At 40.5% G+C, this 19,189-nt stretch overlaps 1 pseudogene; it reads left to right on the forward strand.

Moving 5' to 3' along the window:
• The window catches only part of LOC123460243, a 40,458-nt pseudogene that overhangs the window by 6,341 nt on the left and 14,928 nt on the right, over window positions 1–19,189 (forward strand).

The following is a 19,189-nucleotide window of genomic DNA, read 5'->3' on the forward strand; positions in this document are numbered from 1 at the left end:
ATAATTAACAAGAAAATAGTTGAAATCTGTATAGATGATACAAACTCTACAGAAATCATCAACCTAAAAGAGCACTGTCATTACACAGAAAGAACTTTCCAGAAAAGACATGCAGTCACTAAAAGAATGCAAAGTGTTTTAGTTAAGATGGCTTTATCTCGCCGGGCGTGGTGGCGCACGCCTTTAATCCCAGCACTCGGGAGGCAGAGGTAGGAGGATTGCCATGAGTTCAAGGCCACCCTGAGATGACAGAGTTAATTCCAGGTCAGCCTGGACCAGAGTGAGACCCTACCTCGAAAAACCAAAAAAATAAAAAAATAAAATAAAATAAAAATAAATAATTAAAAAAAAAGATGGCTTTATCTCATTTAATATGCTAGCTCTGCTAAAAAGAGGGGCTTGCCCTGATAGGAGACTAATCAAGCCAGTAGAAAGGCAAACTGTGACAATGGAGGCATAAATGCCTTAATGTCATTAAGACATTTAAAATCCCCCTGCTGTGTGGTATCCAAGGCAATTTCAGAAAAGCAGTACCAGCCCCTATTACCAAAGAAACTCAAGGTCACCCAAGTTAAGGCCTCAGGTCCTATTTAGCACCACCATGGCTCCTAGCATGTATGCCTTGTCAGGTGAAGTACAACTTCCCTCCCTCCCCTAAAATCTTACAAAAAACAAGACACTTTTCTCCTTCTCCTTCTTCTTCTTCCTCTTCTTCTCCTCCTCCTCCTCCTCCTCCTTCTTCTTCTTCTCCTCTTTAAAGCCAATCCCCCCTCTTTGGTGATCCCATCACACTTTTCATATGGACCCTTCCTAATAACCCTTTTCCCTTAAAAATAAATCCATCTTAGTGCTTCTCACTACCAAACAGGCCTTTTCAGTTGATCTTTCATTACTGTTACATAAATGATGCCAAATCCTGGTTCTTGGGGCTTCACTGGTATATATTTCTTTGTCTTTGTAGGAATCACTTTCTATCGCTTTCATTCCCAAGCACACTCTCTTAAATGGGCTTCTTTCCCTGCTTCTTGGGGTTCCTTGCCACCTTGTTGAAGTCCCCCTGGGCCTCTGTGATCTGTTTAGTGCCCATTGGCCCTGTTCTTAGAGCCCTGCACCAAGCTGGGGCTCCTACCCTACTACCAAGGCCACACTGGGACTCCCTGAGCCCTCTACCCTCACTTGTCTGAGCTCCTGCCACACTGCAAAGATCTAGTAGGTTAAATTCCCTCTTAATGCTGAATTTAACTCCTTCTTCACTCCCTATGGGCATTTTTCTTCATGCTCCAGCCTGCAAACCCCTGACTACACATACACACACACACACACACACACACACACACACACTTCACAGATTCTCCATTTAGCATGATGAGGTATCCCCTCTCCTTACAGCTGGATTCTGTCCACTTCCAGTCTGTGAATATCCTTCCTGTGCTCATAGTTCTCTCAGGGAATCTTCATTCTCTCCTACTTCCTCATCCACCCAGGATGGGCATCCAAACCAGGCAGGTATTTCAAATTTTGCATGATATATTTCTAAGTGATAAGAAGGGTATAGATCTCAATTTTAGTTAAGCTACAAATGAACACATTCTGTTTTCTGAGCATGCAGTCCTTGCTTCTACAATTACTGTTCTCAGCAAGTGCTATGTTAGAGTCTGAAAAACCAGTGTGTTCAGAAGCCCCCAAATGTGTTTTCTTCTTGCACACCTTGACAGAACTTAGTTTGGGATTTGTTTGACAATTAACTTGAAGTCTTTTTGTTGTGTCAGCAGTCCTTCCTTAGTGTTCTGAAGTCAATATGCAGGGCAAGGAAAGAGGCCTGCTATGGGCCTTGAGTAAGGAAGACTTACCACCTAAGATTGTGTTTGCATCTTGCCCTCAGTGAATGAAGTGAGGTTGAGATGAATCTCACTTCCAGATTCACTGCATTCTATTTCCTAATGGCCCGTTCATTCCTGATCATGCTCATTGTCTGCACCATGTGAAAAGAAGCATGCTAGAGCCTTTGAAAAAGCAAGATTCTGAAGTAGGAAAATGTATTTTCTTCCCACACTCATTGACAGAATTTAGTTTGTGATAAATTCTACCTATATTCAAGCACTTTGTTTTGTACACATAAATTCCTTACTGTTTCTGAACTCCAGAAGTCATGATAGTAAAGTACACTGGTTTTATACCTTGAGTAAAGAAGAAACTTGGGTTTAGGGTACAGGTTTGGGTTTAAGGTTAGTGTGTTGGTTAATCTTGGTTATCAACGCCACAGGATTGAGAATCACTATGAAAATAAATCATCTCTGGCATGTCTAGATTAGGCTAATTGATATGGAAGATCTACCATAAATATGGACAGTGTTATGCCATGGGCTGGGGTCCTGGACTGTATGAAAGAGGGAAAGCAAGTTGAGCAGAAGCATTCCTCTCTCTCTCCCTCTCTCCCTCTCTCTCTCTCTCTCTCTCTCTCTCTCTTTCTCTCTCTCTCCTCTCTCTTTCTCTTTCTCTCCTTCTTGAATGCAGGGTCAATATGAATAGTCATCTCAAGCTCTTGCCACCTTGACTCCCTACAGCACGATAGGCTGTATCCCCTCAAACTATGAGCCAAAGTAAATCCTTCCTTAAATTACTTTGGTCAGGACTTTTGTCATAAGAATGATAAAAGTAACTATTACAGCAGGCAATAAGATGTGTGGAACACAACAACAAAAATTACTTGCTGCTCATTGTCGATGTGCCAGCAGAGGTACTTTTCCCCTGAGCATTGTGTTCAGTTTTTATTTGAAAACTGGGTTACCAACCTGAGATCTAATCCTTAAATTGGCTTTGGGACTACTCGGAACCTAGTTTGTGGAATTCAACAAATTTATAAGTTGCCCAGTAGTCACTTTGTGAATTAACTTTACCGTCTTTTGTCACTACTACTACTACTACACAAACACACACCTCACTGAAGCAGCTGTGAACATTTGACTTTGAGCAGCATGACTTACTTGTGCTCCCTCAAATGTAAATGTGTTGCCTGGATCACAAAGGAGCTAATTAGTTTAATCTGAGGTTATAAGAGTCATGTAGGAGAGACTCGGCCACAGAGAAGAGTTTCATGGGGAAAGGGAGTTGGTGCCCTTCTCTGGTAGGCTGGCTGCTCTCAAGGAGACTTGTGGTCACAAGGGCAGCTCATGTCTTGGATTCACAAGTTCTCACATGCCCTGTGACAGGAGGATATCAATGTTCATACAGCGCATGTGGCTGAGGGGAGTATAGTTTACATGTAAAATACAATGCATAGTGAAAACATTGAAAAATAAGTGAGTTGTGTGTTTTTTAAGAAAAATGTGGGTTGAGAAGCCTAAACAATCACCCTATCTCTGTCTTCACACTTCTTCTGCCTCTTACTGTGAGGCCTTAGCTTTGAAAGTAGTACTATTTTCCATTTCAGCTTTAAATGGGCTAGAGCAGCTTCCTGAGCAATTTCAGTTCCCTCATTCTGTGACTTAACCTTCAGTCTAGTACCTGCCTGTTGAGATTGGCTTACTCTTGTCATGTATTGCAAACATCCTGAGGCTTCCTGCAGTCTTAGCTCTTATGAGTCTGCTACTTTGGAAACAAATCACACATTTCAGGTTCCATAACTCCTGCTGATGTGGAATTTCTGGTAAGGTAGCCTTCATCTTCTGAACAAACATGTTTGGCTTTGCCTCTGTTGGAAGTGGCATGGGGGTGGATGGAGCTAAAGTATGAGAAGAAGCCCATAGCAATGAGACCTGTCCACACTCCAGACAGGCCTCTACTCTGACACTTCAATCACTCCACCCTAGTAGGAACAAGAGGAATTTTAATTAGAAGGAAAATTTTATGTGGTCTCCTTGTGTCTGCGCTGGTTCTGCCGGGCCTGCATCTGTGACCTGGCAGGCACTTCCCAAGTGCAAACAATGTCTGGCTCAGGTGATGAGAAACACAGCTAGAAAAGAAGCATAAGCAAAAATAATATAATTCTACTATCCCCAGCCAGGATCATATCCTGACCTGGTTCAGCCAGGGAACCTAGTGTTCCTAAATACATAAAAAAGACAGTCAATCAGATGACCACCATTAGCTAATTTAAAAATAAATAATACTTGACCAGCTGTTAAGCTTCAGAGAATTACTAATTTTACCTATATATAATTAAACAATATTTTCCAGAAAGCATTCAAAGTGAGAAACAAAATAATTCTAATAGAGGAGCAATAAACTAACTGAGGACTCACCCTTTCTCTTTAAAAGTGACCTAAGAGCCCATACAAAATGTTGCATGGGCAAACATTCCTCACTGATAATTTTCTTCAAAGTAGGAAACTGCCCAGATCCAGAACATGATGGCTCTGGCTGAATGCCAATGAATGTCACATCATCTAAGTGGGACCTGTAACTGAGAACCAGGTCCCCATTATTCCATTCCAGAAATCAGGTGCAGGTCAAATCTATTCCTTCTCTTTCTCCCCCATAGGAAGAACCTCACACCATTATAGCCAACAGTCATCAAGGTGCCTGGAATTGAGTCCTGGATGCATTACTCTCAGGTCAAACCTTGAAAGACTGAGGAGGAACCTGACGGCTCAGACACATAAAAGCACTACAGGTACTTCTGTGAGCCCGAGGGACTAAAGTTCCTCTTCAAGAAGCCAGATAAGTCTTCTCTCTAATGGGTCCTGAATCAGATGTCCGAAAACATCCTCTGTTCTGCCTCCTTTTGGTTCTCTCACTGTAACTACTCTTGCAGACACTAAACCAGCACAGGATAACAAGCCACAGAGACACAATCATGTACCTATGACCTAAACATTTATTTTTCATTCACCAAACTACTTGTTGACATAAGCAGGGCTTTTTTTGTTTTTTCTATGTTGACATAATGCTTATCTCTGTCCATTCACTGGACAGGAACTTGCATCATGGTGTGTTTAACCCCTGCTGTTGATATTGCATCCAGTGACCTTTAATTGGTCATACCTGAGCAATTATTCTGAAAACACTTTTGGCTGGCCTGGGCATAATGGCTAGAATAGGAATGGGAAGAAAGGGACTGATGGCCTCACTCACTTGTATCAGATATTGTCTCAGGAGCTCCAAAGAGAGGTTGAGTGAGGTATCTCAGGGGTTAATTCAAATTCAAAACCAAGTATATTCTCTAGCAGATGTTACCTTACAAAACCACCAAGTATTAGACCTCATAATGGCTGAGGGGGGAATGTGCTTTTACTTGGTTTGAAAAAAAATGTGATTTTGATGTTAATTAGCCTGGTGAGGTTGGACATGTGGCCAATAAAGTGGAGCCTGCAAGATTCAACAATACACATCAGAGTCATAAAACTGACCAAACTCACAGTCATGGTTTTCTTGGCTTGTACTTGACCTTGATCTGCTAATATCCTTTTTTTCATTATTTTACACTGGGACCCTTCCTCTTCAATTTACTCACCAAATCTATTTATTACTGTTTATAGGCTATCCCTCTCCAAATTGTGCTGAGGATGGAGCCACAGAGGAGTTGTCAAGATCCCTTAGATAGGCTTACTGGATGAGGAATGTGGTGGCAGCTCTTAAAAAATTAGAAGTGGCCCTCATCTTCATGAGCCCTACCCATGTGTGTTTCCCTGTCAATACTCCATAAGACAAAAGTGGGCCACAGAGAAGGGATATGTACAGTTGATGGCAGGGTGGTACCAAAAAGTTCAGAAACTTCACAACCCTTGGAGCTTACAATGGACATTTCTGAAAGGATGCTTGTCATTTCACCAGAAGCATGCTACAAACTCCTAGTAAGGGAATATTCTTAGAGAAAAGGTCTTATAAAATTATTTATCAGGTTTCTCAAGACTGTGAAGCTTATGCCTGAAATAATTCTCAACATGGGTGGTCTCCATCTCTGCCATCCCCTGTCCAGAAATATGGCCAATATCCAGGGAAAGAATGGTAATTAGATTTTACCAAAATGCTCCCTATGGTGGGTTTGAATACCTACTAGTGACAACTTAACTGGAAATTTTATGTGGCTTTTCCAGCCACATATGAAGAGCTTCAGGCACAGGTTCAATTCCCCAGTACCCACATAAATCCAGCTGCACAAGGTGGCACATGCATCTGGAGTTAGTTTGCAGTGGTTAAGGCCCTGGTGTACCCAATATCTATCTCTCTCTCTCTCTCTCTCTCTCTCTCTCTCTCTCTCTCTCTCTCTCTCTCTCTGTGTGTGTGTGTGTGTGTGTGTGTGTGTGTGTGTGTGTGTGTGAGTGTGTGTCCTCTCATAAATAAACAAAATATTTTTTAAAGGAAAGGCTTCAGAAGCCATACAGACCCTTCATGAAGAAGTTATACATAGTGTTGGCCTCCCCCACCCCTAGTCACTACAGACTGGTGGCCTTCCTTTGTCTCTGAGATTACCCAGGGAGGTATTTCTAAAGTTCTATCCATCTTCTACTACTTATATTCTTCCTGGCAGCTTCATATTTCCAAAGGTAGAATGGAATAAAGAGTCCCTTAAAAATAAATTAGGGGAGCCAGGCATGGTGGTGCACGCCTTTAATCCCAGCACTCGGAAGGCAGTGGTAGGAGGATTGCCATGAGTTCAAGGCCACCCTGAGATGACAGAGTTAAATCCAGGTCAGCCTGGACCAGAGTGAGATCCTTCCTCGTAAAACCAAATAAATAAATAAATAAATGAAATAAAATAAAAATAAATTACGGGGTGGACAGATGGCTCAACAGTTAAAAGTGCTTGTTTGCAAAGCCTGATGGCCTGGGAATACCCCAGTACCCATAGAAAGCCAGATGCACAAAATGTCAAATTCTGGAGTTTATTTGTAGTGGCTGAAGGCCCTGTCACCCCATACTCATTTCTCTCTCTATCTTTGCTTCTTTCTCTCTCAAAAAATAAATATTTTTAAAATAATTAATTAATTTAAAAACTTTGCCAAGAAAGCTCTCTACCCTGGAGAAAGGTGCTGCCCACAATCTTGACCTAAAGTCTAGTCCATATAAGGAACTATATATATTCTCACATAAGACTTAAGTTCACAGGCTTAACAAGCCAGAGATACTGAACCCCTGCCATTTAGATTCTTATGTCCAGAGTGGAAACTTACAGCCTGTGAAGAGATTCAGTACACACCTAGGTCTATAGATATCAAAGAACCCAGATGTAGATAAAATCCTCATGTCTTCAAAATGCAGAATCAGAACCAAGGTCAGCTAAACAAAGAAGTTAAAGAAACTCAGGACAAAGGTTACATTAGAACACCAGAGACTGCACCTCCCCAGTGTGAGAAATATGAAAGATATTCTGTCTTTTTTCTATGAAAAAGGGTTAGAGAAAATAGGGAAACTCATCTCTAGAGAACAGCACTTAGTGGAAAGCCCCTCCTGAATCAACAGTCTTGGAAATCAAAGCTTAGCCAGTTGTGCACGAATGTGAAGCCACGCTCTGACTAAAATAAGGAATAGGCCCTTGCATTGAGCTGAAAATCAGTGGGCTTCCAGCCTGGTGTGCTTGCTTGTCTGAGCTCTGTGGCTATATACCCTTCTGCAGAAGTGAACACTGCCTTAACAATATACTTTAGATTGTATGGTCATTGGCATAACCCAAGACTTATGCCTAACAATAAGCAAACATTTCTTAAAAATGACCTCATCACTGACAAGGAAGATTTGGTTCTCACTCAATTTGTAAAGAACCACAGCAACTTCAACAAGCCTTTAAAAAATACAGAAAGTCTGTTCTAACCTTGATGCGCATATTAGTTATTTTCTCACTGCTGTGAATAAATACCTAACCAGCTGCAACTTAAGGGGTGAAGGCTTTATTTCAGTTTACAGTTCAAGGTCATAGTCCACTGTGGCAGGGAAGGCATGCAGCAGGAGCCTGAGGCAGCTGGGCACATTCAACCCAGCAGTAAAGAAGCAAGAGTAATGAATACATGCTGGGTGTAGTGGCACACCCCTTAATCCCAGCACTGAGAGGCTGAAGTAGGAGATCAATGTGAGTTCACAGCCTGGGACGACTGAGTGAGTTCCAGGTCAGCCTGGGACAGAATGAGACTTTGCCTTGAAAACAAACAAACAAACTGAGTGAGGAATGCTGCTGCTCAGCCAGATCCAGGACCCTGGCTCTAGCCATCCATAGTTAAAACAGGTCTTCCCATTCTAGTTCACTCAATCAAGACAATCCCTCATAGGTATGCCCAGAGGTCTTTTCCTAGACCCTGTCAAGTTGACAGATATGAACTATCACAATGCCTCCTCCTTATTTTCTCTTTGAACCCGTGTTCTCATTAAACATTCCAGGAACACCTCTCCTATGGAAGCCATCCGAAAGAGTTCCTTTATTCTTTCCACTCCTACAGTCCTCAACATCACTGAAAATTCTCACTGGATCCACCACTTTTGAGTCAAACTTTGTCATCCAAAACCAACATTTAAAAGGGTATCTGAGAGCTGGGCGTGGTGGCGACGCCTTTAATCCCAGCACTCGGGAGACAGAGGTAGGAGGATCGCTGAGTTCGAGGCCACCCTGAGACTACATAGTGAATTCCAGGTCAGCCTGAGCTAGAGTGAGACCCTAACTTGAAAAAACAAAAAAGGGAGGGGGAGAATATCTGAATGCATATTCTTGTTATTTCATAGAAAATCTCTACTATATTTTTTAGGAGAACTAACCCCAAAAAGTTGTTGAGTCCAATCATTTTTAAAGCATCCCTTGTCTTGTCCCTTTCTACTCCTCTCTGTGGAAGTCATAATCCTAGACCAATGCATGAAAGCCTGTGTAATCCACATAGTACGGAATCTTCTCTTGCTTCTCTGTTTTTGGATCCATCAGTCTTGTATAAGCACAATGGGAGGAAAACTCCCTAGCTAATTTTTCCTAAGTAATTAGTACTAGGAACAGTGTTTCCAGCTATTGGATCTCTTACCCTGAAAATGGAACCTAACACCACACCTCCACCATTCTCACCTATGAGAAGTCCAGATTTACATCTCTTCTACAACAAGTATCCAGCAAAGTCTGAACCCTTACTTGTCTCTTTCCTATGAGGATTTCTTTTTTATTTTTTAAATTATATTTGTTATTAAGTAGAAACGTGATATGCATACATCATATATTGGTATTATCATCTTCCTCCACCCTTCCCCCATTCCACTGAGGGTCCTTCTTAGTGGGATTTCTGGAATTCACCACAGGGTTGTGGGTTATGAGATGTGAGAGCAGTAGTCAGTCATTATAAAGGGGGGAATTTCCATGTTTGTATAGTATAGACCTTATACCTGTCTATACCCACTCTAGAAGATGTGAGATATCTTCCCTCCATGCTCTACCTCCAATCAGTCATGTTTCAAGTGACATCTACTTGGTAAGGGCACCATACAATCTATATTAAAAGAGAACATTTGTACTTCATTCTGCATCAATAACTTGTTGTAATAAATTGTTCTAAGTTAACCTTTAATTAGATGCCATCTAAACCATGGCTAAAAATGAAAGCAGGACTCCGATTCCTTGATATATGAAAACCTTTCTCTGCTACACACTGAGACAATGAGGGAAAACAGAATCCATATCCACTACACAGACAGAGGAGATGATAAAGAAAAAGCACCAAGTCAAATATCTCAGAGACAAGACTGACATCTGACAAGAAGGAAAAAACAAAAACTTTGAAATGACTGTCTGCTTTTGCTTCCCCTCCCCATCTAACCTGTTGGCAAAAGATGAGATGTGAGATGGGTCTTTAGGATGTTAACTAGTCATGGTTTTCACAGGTTGCTGACTCTCAAAATAAAGCACTTTAAAGATTCAATTCTTGGCCTATGCCTATGTATTAGGTGGCATGAACCAGTTTCATATTCTTTAAAAAAAATTGTTTTTATTTTTATTTATTTATTTGAGAGTGACAGAGAGAAAGAGGCAGAGAGAGAGAGAATGGGAGAGAGAATGAGCATGCCAGGGCCTCCAGCCACTGCAAAAGAACTCCAGATGCATGCAGCCCCTTGTGCACCTGGCTAACGTGGGTCCTGGGGAACCAAGCCTCTAACCAGGGTCCTTAGGCTTCACAGGCAAGCACTTAATCACTAAGCCATCTCTCCAGCCCAAGTTTCATATTCTTGATGACAACAGCAGGATAGCAGGACTCTGTGGTGAATTACTGGGTTTGCTTGGAGAACCTGAAGACTGCTTGAGACTGGAAAGCCCTGGGGTTCCAGAATGGGGAAACTCCCAGGTAGCCACCATGTGATTTCCCTTGGGGACTCTTCCTTTCCCAGCTCTACCACTCTCTAGCAACTTCTTGTGAGCAATTGGAGCACTTCCACTTTCAGTTCCTTAGGGGAATAAATGCCTTGTACCCAAAAATGTAATTACACTGTTAACATATAAAGAGTTTTGGCTCTTCTTTATAAGCCCTTGATATTCTCTCCCTTCTGCCTTCTTGCTTATACAAGTTGGTTCATTACCCAAGGTCACTGGAAACTATGTTATCTTGCTCAGCTCTTTCTGGACTATAGCATCCTAAGACTCATACTTGTGTGAAGTACATAAAAATATGTTAAAGAGCCTTTTTTAAAACTCCAAGGGTATATAATGTATGCTTAGGTTTTGCAACAGACAAAAAGTTTATATAGGCAAGTAATCTAAATTTGTTATATTATACCATAAATGTAATTTGGATCCAACCCCTCTTTGAATAAGTTGGCAAGATTTGTTTGTGCATATTGCTATATCTCATGAAATTAACTTTAAAAAAAAAAAGAATAGCAAAAACAGAACCAGTAAGTAATAGAAGAATAAAAGTTTTGAGGCCAGCCAGAAGTGTTGTGGTACAGGTGGTATTTCCTTCCTGAGCATGACCGGTGAGGGTTCCTGCTGCCTCTGTTTCTGCCTTGGGTTTAATGATCAAGATGGTACATGCAGAAGCCTTTGTTCATTCACTGAGTCAGAATGAATTTATTGGTTTAATTTTCCATTTAATATTTGGAGTGGTAATATACTACAGTACTAAATAGATGGTAGATTCAAAGATCCATACAAAAAGCAGAAGACTCAGAAAAGCAGAAAAACTAACGAAGCAGGGTGGGAAATGCAGCTCAGTTGGTAGAGTGCTTGCCTAACATGCATGAAGCCCTGCTTCAATCCCCAGCCACAAATGAAAAGGTTATGCTGGGTCATCTCAGCCCTTGGGAGACGGGCTGATCAGAAGTTCAAGGTCATCCTTAGTTACATAGTGGATTTACACCCAGCCTGGAATACATGAGACCCCATCCAAAAAATAAATAATAGTTACATGGTTATGAGAAATGTATTTCAATTACAAAAGAAAAACTAATAACAGAAAAATTGGTGTGAGAATGTGGAGCTTTCAAAATATGAAAAGACTACTGGGCACCTAGTAGACCCTCTCAGCAAGCAGGTTTAGACAACACCATTACAGATCTGAAACACAGTCATCTCATCTATCAAAAAGAAGCATTTGTTTGGGAAGTCCAAGCTTCTACAGCCTCCAAAAGTTTTTAGTATGGGCCACCAGGCTGTGGGACATGTTGATTCTCAAAGCTATAGCCAAAGAAGCAGGCTGTGTGCTTACTAACCTTCAGCTTTCAACACTGACTCACAAGTGCTATGGATGATCTCAGACATTGACTGCTGCTGTTTTCTCCCCTGCTGTAAAACTGCAGCCTTCTATCATCTGTATAGATGGCACAAACTTCTTTCTATGAAACCACTCAAGTAAGTTCTGACCATGAAGCTACAGTGGTAATGGATGCTCAGTTCACAAGTTTCTGGGACAGACTGGATACTGACCATAGCTGCCAGGTTCAAGATTTATCCATGTTATCTGGCTGCAAGAGAAAAAAACCTCAGTTTTGTGTGCATGCTTTCTAACCAAGAACAAAGGCCTGTTTCCACTAAATGATTACTTAATCATTTTGCCACTTTTCTCAGTGAATAGCTCTTCATGAGTCCTGGCTGTATTTAGTGATCTTTCATCAGGCTCTCTGACCTGTAAAGTGTTGAATATGTACACTACTGTTTAGCATCTGTGCCTGCTTATTTGGTATATGGTCAACTTCAGCCCTAGTTCACATGCCTTAGGAATAGGGTTTTTTGCTGGCCTCCTATTTTAGACTTGTGAATTAATTTGTTTAAGTTTATTTTTTGCTTTGTTATTTTTATATGTTTTGTTGCCAAAGGGCTTAAGAGTCCTAAGTTCACCATATTGCTATAAATCAGAAGTCTGTACCAAATAATTCTCAAGAAAATTAAGTCACATGTTCTCCTTTTGAGTCACTCCTTTGAGAGCATAGTTCTATTATGAGAGGCATAACCTTTAGTGAGATGAGTGGTTAGAGGATAAATCACAATATAAATTTAGGTTATATTAATGAAAACATTTTCTATTACAGTTGTCTTCTCGTTGCTGGGACAATACCCCTGACCACAAGCAGATGATGGAAGGAAAGTTTTTCTTTTGGCTTACAGTCTCTAGGGGGAGCTTCATAGTGTCAGGGAAAAGCATGGCATGAACAGAGGCTGGACATCACCTCTGCCACAGAGGGGGAAAACAGCAGCAAGACAGTGAGCTGGACACCAACAAGGGGAAACTGGCTATAACATCCCTCAGACTGCCCCAACAATACATCTCTTCCAGTAAGTGTCCACCTCCCAAGATGCCATCACCTGGGGACTGTGACCAAGCATTCAAAACACATGAGTTTATGCAAGGGGACATCTGATTCAAACCACTACACATTTTTCTATTAATAATTGGTTTTAATGCAGTTTAAGATCGGCCAAGCCTGGTACTAAATGCCTGTAATCCCAGCACTCATGAAGCTAAAGAGGGAGATCACTATGAGTTTGATTGATCACTGTGAGTCAGCCTGATTTATATTGAGTTTCAGGCCAGACAGGCCAACCTAGATCCTGCTTCAAAAATAAAAAATAATTAAGATTTGTCCATTGGAATATGTTACAGGTTTCCAGACACTACTTTTCCCAAACAGTGATATTGGATAGTCTATGTAAGATAAAATATTTTTAATATTGTGATTTATCAGATTATAGCATTTAGCTTTTTAAAGTAGATAATATGGGGGCAATTGGATGCAGTATTCTCTAGAGCATCTTTTTTCAGACCTCCTTACCTCCAAGGGATTTTGGTATAGGACAATTTGAGTTTGCTGACCCATAGTGTCTTAACTAATAGCAATTGCTATTTTCATTATGATCTATTTGGGTTTGTAGAGGGAAGTTAAGATGTCAGGTTTTTTTATTTATTAAGTTCCAGTAACTATTTTTTAAATATTTTTATTTATTTTCAAGCACAGAGAGAGAGAGCATGGGCATGCCAGGGCCTCTGTCCCTGCATATGAACTCTAGATGCATGTGCCACTGTGCATCTGGCTATACATGGGTGCTAGGGAATCAAGCCTGGGTTATTAGGTTTTGCAGGAAGGTGTTTTAACCCCTGAGTCATTCCTCCAGCCAAGGAATTATTTTTCTTTACTTTAATTGTCTGTTGAGAGGGATAAAATTTGCATTACTTATTTTGAATAAAAGTTTCAGAATTATTCCATTTTTATATGTCAGTTAGCTTTTCCCTAAAATTATCTATGACTAAGTATAAGTGGAGCCAATTACTATAACTAGTTTTTTAAAAGCATATAAGAAACTCATATGCTTATTTTTTATAAAAATATTTTATTAGTTTTTATTATAAATTAATGGTGAATAGCCCAATTAAACCCATCACAACTACCAGGAACCTTAGTAACTAGTAACACATTCTTCCTCTTAGAGATGTGGGACATGAAAGATAATTGTGTTTTACTGTAATCAACATAGTTACATAAAGGTGGATCAATTATTTTAAATGTGAAACTATAAAATTGTTATCCATAAAATGCTGAGAATGATATAATGTGTGAGGGTATGTTTCTACTTGCAAAGGGTACAAGAAAGGAAAAGCTCTTAGATGAGGAAGGGCTTTAAATTACAAAATAGGTTTGTCCTAGGCAGAGTATTATTACCATGTAACAAGACAAAGATAAGGACAAAACTAAAGTTTAAATAATGTCTTCAAAATGATGTGAAAGTTAAAACAAAAAGAAATGGTATGAGTGTAACTAAGTTGGTACTAATTAAAGGCTATTAGGTTTCCTAAGTTCAAAATTCAGTATACTGAAATAAAGCTAAAACCCAGTCTGTTTAAATCAGTACTGTTCTATAAGATATTATCTGTTCTTGGTAATATTTATAAAAGTATAGCTTGTTTAGTTAAAATAGTGTTCATTGGAATGATGAGATAAAAGGTTTGTTTAGTCACACACCTTTGTCTTTAACATTAATTCATGGCTAATAAATACATTTTTCTATACGTAATGTTATGGCTTACATAGTTTAATACCTAACTTGCTGTATATATATGAGGAGACCCTACCTCAAAAAAATAATAATAATAATTGTAATTGGTTATGTTTTCTACTGATTTTTGTCAAGACTGGCAGGGATAAAGCTCTCAGACCCAAAATAATTAGCGAAAATCTTGCTTCTCCATACCGAGAGGAAACACATGAAGGTAAGTCCCTTCTCCAACACCACAGAGTATTCCTTTTGGTGAGGGTGCTACTCAGCCCTCAGCCAGGCACAACCCACTAAAAAGACTCCCCACTGACAGAGGAAATAACAGGCAACCACAACTATATGATTGGACCTCTCTTTTATTATCTCAAATCTCTTGAATTAAAAACATTCAGGGCTAGAAAGATTGCTTAGTGGTTAAGGCACTTGGCTGTGAAGCCTAATGACCCAGGTTCAATTCCCCAGTACCCACATACGCCAGATGCACATGGGGACACATGCATCTGGAGTTCATCTGCAGTGGTGTTATGTCCATCAGAGAAACCATAAGCCTAGGTATGTTGTGCTTGCTGTAAGGGAAAGCATTGAGATAATGGTGCTGTCACTGGGGACCTGTGCACAAAAGGCTAATCTCACTGTGCTGACTTGTACCTTTAACCTGTTAAGTAGGAAAATGAGTCAATATTTACCCTGACTTTGAGAAAGCCATTTTGGTTTGGGATGCATGTGGTTTCATTTGGAAAGAGAAGGGTGTATCCAACTTTTTTTTTTAATTAATTAATTATTTATTTATTTGAGAGCGACAGACACAGAGAGAAAGACAGGTAGAGGGAGAGAGAGAGAATGGGCGCGCCAGGGCTTCCAGCCTCTGCAAACGAACTCCAGACACGTGCGCCCCCTTGTGCATCTGGCTAACGTGGGACCTGGGGAACCGAGCCTCAAACCGGGGTCCTTAGGCTTCACAGGCAAGCGCTTAACCACTAAGCCATCTCTCCAGCCCCAACTTTTTTTTAAGTAAGTGAATTAAACATGATGCAGAAATGTTTAGGCTGATAGAACTATTCAAGCTCCTAAAAAGGTTGCAATCAAACTGTGTGGGCCACCAAGAGGGTGGCACTAAATTAATGGAAATTTATGTTTCCATTAATTCCATTAACAGAAACAATTTGGCAGACAAAGTGGCTAAGAAAGCTACTAAGTTTCATAGTATAATGTCATTTATTCCTATGCCCAACTTGTCTAGAATTGAGCCCCAATGTTCTGCTTCTGGAACCCAAATAAACAGAAGATTTAAAGCTGTCTGAAAAACAATGAAGTTTGTGTTCTTACTAATGGCTAGACTTTTGTCTATTCAGGACCTTCTAACTGACATGTAAATGTATGAGCATACTTGGCAGAGACTGTTTTAAATACCTGTGACTTTTAACTTGCAAGAGGAACAAATGCTGAACAGACATTTGCACCATGCCTCCTAGCCCTCTTTTTCTCCCTCTAAGTCAGGGAGGGGTATGTGTGGGAATTAACAAAACCTGTTTTTCCTATACCAACAACTCTGATTAGGTAGATGTCAGTGTCAACAAGATGTTTGTATAGTCGTCTTGGCTGCACCACTTCAACCACATAACCAATACCAACACTATCTTGTCAACCATCCAAGCAGCATGACTTTCCCTGGCCTGGTTTCTATTTTTCTTTCATTTAAAACTTCATAGTAAGATAGATATGGTAAATAAGCCTGCCTACAATCCCCACACTCTGGATGATAAGGAAAGAGGATCAGCTGAGTTCAAGGCCAGCCTGGGCTACAGAGTGAGCTCCAGGTCAGCTTGGGCACTATAGAATAAGACCCTGCCTCAACAACAACAGAAAAAGAAAAAGTAAGAAAAACTGAGAAAATTATATATAAAACAACCCAGGTCTTTTATTTAGATGATCAGATGATAGAAGATAGATGATAGATAGATAGAGAAATAGGAAAAAGAAAGAAAGACATATTATTAGTAGGGCTGGAGAGATGGCTTTAGCAATTAAAGTGCTTGCCTGTGAAACCTAAGGACCCAGGTTTGATTCCCCAGTACCCACATTAGCCAGATGCACAAGGTAGTGCATGTGTCTGGAGTTCACAGCAGCTGGGGACCCTGGCACATCCATTCTCACTCTCTCTCTCTCTCCCTCAAATAGATAAATAAATAAAGTTCATATGGACTGGCAGTAGGCTTTGGATATCCAAATAGATATAGCAAAAGAAACACTCCTATATCACCATACCTGATCTAAAACTATACTACAAATCCATAGTAACAAAAATAGCATGGTACTGGCATAAAAACAGACATATAGACCAATGAAACAGAACTGAAGACCCAGCCCTTATTTCAAGTAACTAGCTACTTGATCTTTGACAAAGAATCCAACTGTGTACACTGGAGATAACACAGCATCTCCAACAAATGATGCATGAAAAACTGGGTAACCACATGTAGAAAAAGGAAACTACACCTACTCATCTCACCATGAATAAAAGTCAGCTCTAAATGGATTAAAGACGTTAATATAAGACATGAAATGCTTAAAGTGCTGGAAGAAAAAAATAAGAGGAACTCTCCATGATGTAGCAGTGGGGAAAGACTTCCTGAATAATACCCCAATGTCCCAGGAAATTAAACAATCACTTAACCAGTGGGATCTCATGATGCTAAAAAGCTTTTGCACAGACAACCATACCATAGACAAAGCCAATATATTACCCACAGAATGGGAGAAAATCTTGCAGCTGTACCACTGACAGAGGCTTAATATCTAGAATCAACAAAGAACTCAAAAACTAAACAAAGGGCTGGAGAGATGGCTTAGCAGTTAAGCGCTTGCCTACAAAGCCTAAGGACCCCGGTTCGAGGCTCAATTCCCCAGGACCCACGTTAGCCAGATGCACAAGGGGGCGCACACGTCTGGAGTTTGTTTGCAGTGGCTGGAGGCCCTGGCGCGCCCATTCTCTCTCTCTCTCTCTCTCTCTCCCTCTTTCTCTCTCTGTCACTTTCAAATAAATAAATAAAAATAAACAAAAATTGAAAAAAAAAATCAAAAGTAGCCAGGCGTGGTGGCACATGCCTTTAATCCCATCACTCGGGAGGCAGAGTTAGGAGGATCATAGAGAATTTGAGGCCACCCTGAGACTACATAGTGAACTTAAAGTCAGACTGGGCTAGAGTGAGACCATACTTTGAAAAAAAAAAAAAAGAAAGAAAGAAAAAGAAACTGGGGCAGAGAACTAAATAAGGTATTCTCAGAAAATTACTAACATATACTTAAGAAAATGTTCAACATCCCTAACCACTAAGGCAATGCAAATTAAAATGATTATGAGATTCCACTTTACCACAGTAAGGATAGCAAACATTAAAAAAATCAAGTGAGGGCTGGAGAGATGGCTTAGTGGTTAAGCGCTTGCCTGTGAAGCCTAAGGACCCCGGTTCGAGGCTCGGTTCCCCAGGTCCCACGTTAGCCAGATGCACAAGGGGGCGCACGCATCTGGAGTTCGTTTGCAGAGGCTCTCTCTCTCCCTCTATCTGTCTTTCTCTCTGTGTCTGTGGCTCTCAAATAAATAAATAAAAATAAACAAAAAAAATTTAAAAAAAAATCAAGTGAAAACAAATTTTGGAAGGATGTGGAGAAATAGGAAAACTCATTCACTGTTGGTGGGAATGTAAGCTGGTACAACTACTGTGGAAATCAATATGGAGACTCCTAAAAAGGATGAACATAGAGTTACCAACAGATCCTCTTATTCCCTTACTAGGCATTTACCCTAAAAGCTCCACATCTCAGTTCAGAGATATTTGCTCAACCACGTTTATAGCTGCTCAATTCATAATAGCTAAAAACTGGAATCAACCTAGGTGGGTTGGATGAATGGATAACCAAAATGTGGTATATCTGCACTATGGAATTCTACTCAACAGTAAGAAAAAATGACACAATGAAATTTGTTTTTAAAAATGGTCAAACTTGGAACGGTTCATTTTAAGTAACCTCATGCAATCACAGAAAGACTACCATCACATCATCTCACTCATTTGTAGTTCCTAACCTGGATCAGCCCAAGCTTCTGACATAACTGAATAGCAGCTTAAGGCTTGGACAATAGGGAGGATAGGACTTGAGAGAAGGGAAAGGGTGGGGGGGGGGCACAAAACTTAGCCCAAATTGGCCTGGTACCATAGAATCCTATATCCTTGGAGTCAGACTAAAAGGTGGAACCCTCAAGAGGACCTTAGGGGAAGAACCTGAATCGAAGGGCCCTGGAGAGGGTGAGATGAAACCTAACCTTTAATTTCTCCTGTTTCTCTTTCGTCTCTGTCTTTTTCTTTTTTCTTTTCCCTTGGCACTGATCTGTAATTCCATATACCAGGATGTGGTTTACATCCACAATGAGCTGTTGATCTGAGAGACCTACTAGATCTCCCAAAACAAACAAGACAGACTTCTTCATTACCCACCAGAGGTTAATGGTAAGACCCTACTGCTTAACACACCATATGCTGTCAGGATGGACCATGGAGAGACCTGGTTGGAATCCAGAAGAGAGCCATTCCCCAGAAAATTAGCCCATCTAGTGTTAGAAGGCACTACATGAGCTACCAGGGGAAAGTGGCCAACATCTGTCTGAGCAACTCAAAATTTAAGTGACCAAGAAGCAAACAACCTGATGTGATGCTCACACAAGTGCAATAGAGGCACACAGCCATGGTGGGTAACCAACTGCTCTTGGATTGGCTAACAGATCCACTCAGTAGAAAGGCAACCATATCTGGA

Source organism: Jaculus jaculus, chromosome 4 (genome assembly GCF_020740685.1).
Source record: "Jaculus jaculus isolate mJacJac1 chromosome 4, mJacJac1.mat.Y.cur, whole genome shotgun sequence".
Taxonomy (NCBI): domain Eukaryota; kingdom Metazoa; phylum Chordata; class Mammalia; order Rodentia; family Dipodidae; genus Jaculus; species Jaculus jaculus.